The following is a 9,037-nucleotide window of genomic DNA, read 5'->3' as shown; positions in this document are numbered from 1 at the left end:
TTTCCCATTAGCAGGCTCTGATAAGTGGCAGGAAGGAGAACTACTCTCCGTGTCGGGCAGCTCACTAGAGGTTTCCACACTTAACATATCCCCACTATCAGCTCCCTGAAATGCACTGGAGGGGGGTGCAAAGGCAGCTGATTAGATAAAGACAATCTGCAGAGGGGCTATTTCAGGCATATTTCCATGGAGTGGGAATGTCTGCTTGCAGGAGGTGACAGGCCAGTGCTGCCAGGCTGGGCACAGCCCTCCAGCTCAGCCTGCCTGTGCAAGGCCCCCTCCAAGGCAAAGCCCCCCCAGCCCTGTCCCAGCAGGGTGACAGAGACAGCAGCCACCAGCCCAGCACAGCCCCCTCGAAGTGAGCAGGACATGCTGCTGCTGGCAGCCCAAAGGTAAGGTGCTCCTGTGGGGTTTAGGATGGGGATAGCACTGGATCCCCTCATCTCACAGCTCTTCCCACCATGGCACTGCCTGGATGTCCTTCCCTGGGGACAGTGCTGGACCCATCCTGAGTCCTTTGGCTGGCAGTGCTGCCTCTCTAGCCCTCCATGAACACACACACAAAGCTGCTGCTGCCATGAGCACCCTCCTGCAGTGGTTCCCACCTTGCCCTGGGCAGCACAGGCATGTTGGTGGCTGACCCTCCACATAGGGAGCCTCCAAAATGAGTATCAGGAATGAGAAAGTACCTGGAAGAGACATGGCATGAGGAATTACTGTATAGAGTTAGCAAGCAAGGTCACACACAGGCATGGAGAGAGTGAGGTCTGGAGACTGGGAAATTGGAGGGGTTTTGTTTGTTGGCCTTGAATTTTCCAGCTTTGAGGTTCTGGGGATTTTCTTTTGGGGATTGCCATGATAAAGCAGCTTGTAGGAATGAAGGTTGTACTGAACACTGCAAAATTACAGGAATGTGTGAGCCTCCAGTGAGGTTTTGGCAATACGCTTCAAAAAAATGAGAGTAAAGAGAATCTTGCCCTGTTCATCTGAATACTTAATAGCACCTTAATTGCAGCTGGCCTGCCAGGACAGACCCTGGAACACGGCAGCCTTTGGAAATCATGACCAGCAGCTGCCTAGGAGGCTGCAAGGGAGGGGCAGGGGCTAATCAGAACCAGAGCTGGGCTGCAGTTCTGAACTGTGGGCACAGTCTGGCCCTGCAGTGCCCCAGCTGCTCTGGTTTTGCACCAGTTTTCACCTGCTGTGAGATCTGGAGCAGATTTGGGAGATTTTTGGAGGAGGTTGGGTGGAAATTGTCCTGCACATACAGACCAAGACCACACAACCAGCTCCTGGGACCATCCCATCCCAGCCCCCTGCTATCTCCATCCCTCTTGCACCTTCCTCCTCTCTCCATGGGAAGCATCCCCACTGCCCTGGGGATAAACCCTCAATGAGATTGAGCTCAGTCCACCTCATGGCAGGGGACAATTGTTTAAAGTGGAGTGGCAACAGGCATGGGAGCTCCTTATGGGATCTGCTCAGCTTGGACCTTTCTCAAGACCCAGGAGGGAAGAATATTCCTGCATGTCCTCACATCACAACAGGACAACTTCTCACCTCACTATGGCACATCAGCCAATACGGGCTTTTCTGGGTCTGAACCACAGTGAATTTCTGGTTCCAGGTATCCAGTCTCTAGTCTGGACTGCAGACAGCAGCTTTAAACCATTCCCTGTCCCTAAACAAGGCTCTGTCCCATGGCTTTTGGGCTCAGGGTTTTCCTGAGCACCCCAGCAGCTGGTAAGTAAAATAGCCCTCTCTGGAAGTCTGTAAGTCCCTCCTGAGCAGCAGTGGAGGGACAGACTTTGCTTTGTGACCAGGGACAGGACCCAGGGAATGGCTGGAGCTGTGTCAGGGGAGGGTTAGGTTGGGTGTCAGGGAAAGGTTCTTCCCCAGAGGGTGCTGGCACTGCCCAGGCTCCCCAGGGAATGGGCACAACCCCGAGGCTGCCAGGGATGCCCAGGGTGGGGTTGTTGGGGTGTCTGGGCAGGGCTGGGGCTGGGTTTGATGAACCCAGTGTGTCCCTCCCAGCTCAGGATATTACAGAAGCACCCCGAGGCAGTAAGGGCTGGTTTTGGTGGGGATCTGGGCCCAGGAGCAGCTGCTGGGTCCCTGCCCTGGGGCTGTCCCTGCAGGGACCTGCTCCCTGCTGGCAGAAGGGGATCCTCACCCATGGATCCTCCCCATCCTGGTGCTGTGGAGGCTTGGGCACAGCTCAGGGGAACAAAGGTGCAGCCTGGCACGGCAGGGCTCTTTGCCACCCCTGGTCCTGCTGCCCCTCTGGCAGCCAGGCTCGGGCTATTTATACCTCACCCACAGCCACTTCCTGGCACAGAAGGGTCTGGTGGAAAAGCCAAGGAAGTGAAATTACTTTGGGGAAGAAATGACACTACCCACTTATAAATAAACCCGGGTTTCATTGATCTTTTAGATGCTCCCTTGGCAGAGAGTCCAATGTCACCGCTCCAGCAATGCAGACAATACTGGGGCATTGTTTTATTCTCAGTTACAGGGAAAGGGACAGCACCAGCTGCCGTTCTATCTTTAGCCCATGAGAGCACCCTTCAATTGTTCTGCACTTCAAACAATAGCCCCACGTGGGGGAGAGGAGGATTGCTGGCTTTACCACAGCGTTTTGCATCGAAATACAGCCTTAGAGACAGCAGATTTCTGTCACTCCCTGGCTGAAGCTGGTGCTTATACCACAGGGAAGCCAGGATTCCGGAGTGTCTTGTTTTTCTTGTGGATGATGGGCCAGCAAGAGGTTTGGCTCCCCGAGGAGACTTTTGAACTCTCTTCCATGAAAATAGCCCTATTGTTCTGTCTTTAGGGTGTGGGCATCACATCATCTCCTTCTGCCGTGCCTTTGGGGCTGCTCCATTGCAAGCACTGGTTTCTGCACTGATGCCCACATATCCTGAAGTAAAACAGAGTGCCCAAAACCTCAGACTGGACTAAACTGTTTTCTCTGCAGCTGGAAATGCAAAGGAGAACCCAAAGGGGCTTTGGGGTTTTTTTCCCCATTACAGGGTACCAGGGAAGCGAGTGTGCGAGGGATGAGCAGCTCCTTGGAGGCGTGGAGGGGCAGCCAGCGCCCAGCTCTGCACCCACCGGCAGCTGCAGGGTATCGAATGCCCTCGGTGCACAGCTCGGCATTGCCATGGGCAAGCGGCCTGCTGCCTCTCTGGTGGCTCTGCCTCTGCTGGTGCCCTCGGGCACGGCTGGGGGAGCTGGGATGTGTAAGCGAGATGAGAACTGACTTTAATTTCTGACACCAGGATGTTGTCTGATAATTCTGAGGAATCAAATTTGTCAAGTGAAGAGAGAGACCTTTTTTTGTTGCAAGTTGTCACGTGTAGGTCTACACCAAAAACAAATTGGCTGATGCAACATCTAAAAGCGTGCTAGTGACTTCCAGCAATATGAGGTTAACAGAGTATTTGTAGATAGATTTTGCTTTTAAAATCTCAGTGCTTACATTGACACAAAGGTTATGGAGATTATGGACCATCCACCACTAAACATTTTTCTCTCTTATCTTGATTCCACCTAGAGAGAAGCACTACATGACTTCTTCCAGTCCCTCAAAACATTACAATTCCTTTAACTCTGTTTCAGTGTTTTAAAAATTATAAGTTTACTTGGTATTACCATGGGTTCTGTTTAGTTGATTGACTGTTCTAAAAGGTATCACATAAATGTACATCTATATCTATAAACAAGCTAAAAGAAATCAGTGTTTTTGAAGGCCAGTAAAGGTCTTTACACTGATTGAACAATACAGAAACCAAGTTTGAACGTGACTGCTTGCCTGGGGGATGTACCTGCTGCCCGGGGGATGTACCTGCTGCCTGGGGAATGATGTACCTGCTGCAAGGGGGATTTACCTGCTGCCTGGGGAATGTACCTGCTGCCTGGGGAACGTACCTGCTGCTTGGGGGATATACCTGCTGCTCGGGGAATGATGTACCTGCTGCTCGGGGGATTTACCTGCTGCCCGGGGATTTACCTGCTGCTTGGGGGATGTACCCGCTGCAGAGCTGCCCTTCTCGTGTCAGCCTCGGCTGAGGGAGGACAGCAGGGTCACGGCACAGCTATTCATTCCCCCACCCCGCTGTGGCCGAGGTTGTCTCGAGTTTCAATTGTCTGAGCGCAGGGCAGCCTTTGAAAGGGGATGCGACAGCCCAAAGCCACAAAGCTCATCTTTGAAGGGTCTTTAACAGGGAGAGGAGAGATTTACAAATATAAAATGCTTTTCTTTAAACATTGCGGGACTCTATTTTTAGCAAATAAAGATAATGGCCCAGTTGCTGTTGTTCATCTTTTGTTGCATGGAACATGCCAAATACTTACCATGTCTGCCATATTTTTTTATGATTCAGCCTCCTCTGAGCTGCATTGCAGCTTTCTGACCATGGAGCAGAGATTATGAGCAATCTGCATGTACAAATCCTCCCCGGGCTACTGGATTACTCTGAAAAAAATCTCATTCTCCAGAGTCAATTGGGAAAACAAGACAGAAAAGGCAAGTCACAGCTCTCTATAAAATACTTCTCCTATTCTGAGCAGGGTACATTAATTCCAGGAACTCCCAAGAAAAGGGCAGAGCTTTTTTCCCCAGCTTTTTGCAATGAATTTGAGACTATTTTTGCAATGTTTTGCTTAGAAACTGATGCTTTTTATGCCCTTTCTCAGAGCAAACATCAGGTAGGGGAGATGCAGGACCCTGAAGTGAGGATTGAGAAGGGAAATGCTTCTGTTTGAGAAAACTTTGTTATTTCTACATCCTTATTAAAATTTGTTCCTCATGTCTGGTGGGGTCTGAGCTGGATCCTGGCCCAGGGCAGTTTTCCAGTGAGATAAGACTGGATTAACAGCTGCCAAATTCACAGCCTGGATCTGTATTAATTAAGGTGTGAATCCACAGTTACTGATGGATGGGGCAGCAGAGAGGAAAATGGAATAGTAGGATTCTGTGCACAGAAAACAAACAGGGTGGGTGTTTGTAGAATCACAGAACAGTTTGGATAGGGAGGGACCTTAAAATTCATCTCATTCCATGTCCCTGTCACTTCCATTTCCATGTCCATGTCCCTTCCATTTCCATGCCCATGTCCCTTCCACTAGACCAGGTTGCTCCAAGCCCTGTCCCATCTGGCCTGGAACCCTTCCAGGGATGGGGCACCCTGTACCAGGGCCTTACCACTCTCACAGAGTAGAATTTCTTCCCAATATCCCATCCAACCCTGCCCTCTGGCAGTGGGAAGCCCATTCCTCTGGTTTTGTCCCTCCATCCCTTGTCCAAAGTCCCTCTCCAGTGCTCTTGGAGCCCCTTTAGGCACTGGAAGGGGCTCTGAGGTCTCCCCAGAGCCCTCTCCTGTCCTCTCAGACCCCCAACTCTCCCAGCCTGGCTCCAGAGCAGAGGGGATCCAGCCCTTGGAGCATCTTCATGGCTCTGCTCCAACCTCCCAGGAGAGCTGTAAGTACAGAGCTTCATTTTGGTGACAGATCCCAAAGAACTGAGCTAAAAGGCTCAAAATGACCTGGACAGCTCCTGGCACAGGTAGCGGGATAAAGAGCCAGACATGTCCCAGCCTGTCCAACAGTGATGAACTCTCTGTAGAGGGTGACCAAAGGCAAATGTAACAACAGGCACTGTCCAGCTTGCTGGAGGCACATCCCAGAGTCAGGGCTGCCTTCTCATTCTCCTCTTAGTGCATCCCACTTCAAAGTGCCCTCCTGGGATTTTCCCTTCCTGCCCCAGGGTGTTGTCCTTAACCCACGCACAGCCTCTGTGCAGGTTAGGTGGGTCAGGAACCCTCCTGTACAGACAGGATTGGGGCAAAGGGCCTTTGGTGGGGCTCGGCACTAGTGCAGTGACAGACTGGGTGCTGCTTTTGCTTCTGCCTAACAGCAACTCTTCGGACAGCTGATGCAAAGGTTAAAGTCAGTGGCCCAAGGTCACCAGCAAGTCACATGAGGAAAGGACTCATAGGCAGGCAAGTGACACATCCCATAGCTCTGGGATAGGGTCACCCAGGGGATGGGGAGGTCTCCATCCTGGGAGATTCTCAAGGTGTGGTTAATAAAGCCATGGCTGCTCAGCTCTTGTTCTAGGGATGCTCCCACTGGAGCAGGAAGTTGGATTAGAGACCAGACACCTCCCTGTCATCAGGAAATGTCTGAGCTAAGCCCTGCTGGTAGAGCAGACAGAAAAAAATAAGTATCCAATGGCAGCACTCTAGTCAATTAAATAATCTAAAATCTCTCAGTTTTGCGACTGCAGGATCTGAGCATCATACGTGAATTTACTCATCCCACTCCCAAAGCTGCACTGGTAAAACCTGCTGCTTGGGGGATGTACCCGCTGCAGAGCTGCCCTTCTCGTGTCAGCCTCGGCTGAGGGAGGACAGCAGGGTCACGGCACAGCTATTCATTCCCCCACCCCGCTGTGGCCGAGGTTGTCTCGAGTTTCAATTGTCTGAGCGCAGGGCAGCCTTTGAAAGGGGATGCGACAGCCCAAAGCCACAAAGCTCATCTTTGAAGGGTCTTTAACAGGGAGAGGAGAGATTTACAAATATAAAATGCTTTTCTTTAAACATTGCGGGACTCTATTTTTAGCAAATAAAGATAATGGCCCAGTTGCTGTTGTTCATCTTTTGTTGCATGGAACATGCCAAATACTTACCATGTCTGCCATATTTTTTTATGATTCAGCCTCCTCTGAGCTGCATTGCAGCTTTCTGACCATGGAGCAGAGATTATGAGCAATCTGCATGTACAAATCCTCCCCGGGCTACTGGATTACTCTGAAAAAAATCTCATTCTCCAGAGTCAATTGGGAAAACAAGACAGAAAAGGCAAGTCACAGCTCTCTATAAAATACTTCTCCTATTCTGAGCAGGGTACATTAATTCCAGGAACTCCCAAGAAAAGGGCAGAGCTTTTTTCCCCAGCTTTTTGCAATGAATTTGAGACTATTTTTGCAATGTTTTGCTTAGAAACTGATGCTTTTTATGCCCTTTCTCAGAGCAAACATCAGGTAGGGGAGATGCAGGACCCTGAAGTGAGGATTGAGAAGGGAAATGCTTCTGTTTGAGAAAACTTTGTTATTTCTACATCCTTATTAAAATTTGTTCCTCATGTCTGGTGGGGTCTGAGCTGGATCCTGGCCCAGGGCAGTTTTCCAGTGAGATAAGACTGGATTAACAGCTGCCAAATTCACAGCCTGGATCTGTATTAATTAAGGTGTGAATCCACAGTTACTGATGGATGGGGCAGCAGAGAGGAAAATGGAATAGTAGGATTCTGTGCACAGAAAACAAACAGGGTGGGTGTTTGTAGAATCACAGAACAGTTTGGATAGGGAGGGACCTTAAAATTCATCTCATTCCATGTCCCTGTCACTTCCATTTCCATGTCCATGTCCCTTCCATTTCCATGCCCATGTCCCTTCCACTAGACCAGGTTGCTCCAAGCCCTGTCCCATCTGGCCTGGAACCCTTCCAGGGATGGGGCACCCTGTACCAGGGCCTTACCACTCTCACAGAGTAGAATTTCTTCCCAATATCCCATCCAACCCTGCCCTCTGGCAGTGGGAAGCCCATTCCTCTGGTTTTGTCCCTCCATCCCTTGTCCAAAGTCCCTCTCCAGTGCTCTTGGAGCCCCTTTAGGCACTGGAAGGGGCTCTGAGGTCTCCCCAGAGCCCTCTCCTGTCCTCTCAGACCCCCAACTCTCCCAGCCTGGCTCCAGAGCAGAGGGGATCCAGCCCTTGGAGCATCTTCATGGCTCTGCTCCAACCTCCCAGGAGAGCTGTAAGTACAGAGCTTCATTTTGGTGACAGATCCCAAAGAACTGAGCTAAAAGGCTCAAAATGACCTGGACAGCTCCTGGCACAGGTAGCGGGATAAAGAGCCAGACATGTCCCAGCCTGTCCAACAGTGATGAACTCTCTGTAGAGGGTGACCAAAGGCAAATGTAACAACAGGCACTGTCCAGCTTGCTGGAGGCACATCCCAGAGTCAGGGCTGCCTTCTCATTCTCCTCTTAGTGCATCCCACTTCAAAGTGCCCTCCTGGGATTTTCCCTTCCTGCCCCAGGGTGTTGTCCTTAACCCACGCACAGCCTCTGTGCAGGTTAGGTGGGTCAGGAACCCTCCTGTACAGACAGGATTGGGGCAAAGGGCCTTTGGTGGGGCTCGGCACTAGTGCAGTGACAGACTGGGTGCTGCTTTTGCTTCTGCCTAACAGCAACTCTTCGGACAGCTGATGCAAAGGTTAAAGTCAGTGGCCCAAGGTCACCAGCAAGTCACATGAGGAAAGGACTCATAGGCAGGCAAGTGACACATCCCATAGCTCTGGGATAGGGTCACCCAGGGGATGGGGAGGTCTCCATCCTGGGAGATTCTCAAGGTGTGGTTAATAAAGCCATGGCTGCTCAGCTCTTGTTCTAGGGATGCTCCCACTGGAGCAGGAAGTTGGATTAGAGACCAGACACCTCCCTGTCATCAGGAAATGTCTGAGCTAAGCCCTGCTGGTAGAGCAGACAGAAAAAAATAAGTATCCAATGGCAGCACTCTAGTCAATTAAATAATCTAAAATCTCTCAGTTTTGCGACTGCAGGATCTGAGCATCATACGTGAATTTACTCATCCCACTCCCAAAGCTGCACTGGTAAAAACTGAAGTCCAAAGAGGCAGATGTCAGGCTGGTTCTGTTGGCTACACTCAAGCATCACACACGCATCTCCTCGCCAGGCATCAATGGTTTCAAACATTTGTAACACAATTCCAAAGGCTGTCAGGGGCTGAGCAGAGTCAATGAGGGTCCTGCTTACTCTCACGGCGGGGCACAGGGTATTTGTAAAGTATTACTAAGGAAACTGCAAACCCTGTGGAAGCTGCGGGCCGAGTGCCCGGCGGGGTGGGAGCGGACAGCGGCAGCAGCAGGGTTTGGTGCGGGGCCGGCCCGGCTGTGGATCCGCAGGCGGAGCGGGCAGGACGGGCCGGGCCAGGGGCCGTGGAGCGGAGCGGCCA

This window comes from Geospiza fortis, unplaced genomic scaffold, assembly GCF_000277835.1.
Source record: "Geospiza fortis unplaced genomic scaffold, GeoFor_1.0 scaffold468, whole genome shotgun sequence".
Taxonomy (NCBI): Eukaryota; Metazoa; Chordata; class Aves; order Passeriformes; family Thraupidae; genus Geospiza; species Geospiza fortis.
The sequence above is the reverse complement of the archived record's forward strand: the minus strand, read 5'-3'. Positions refer to the sequence as shown.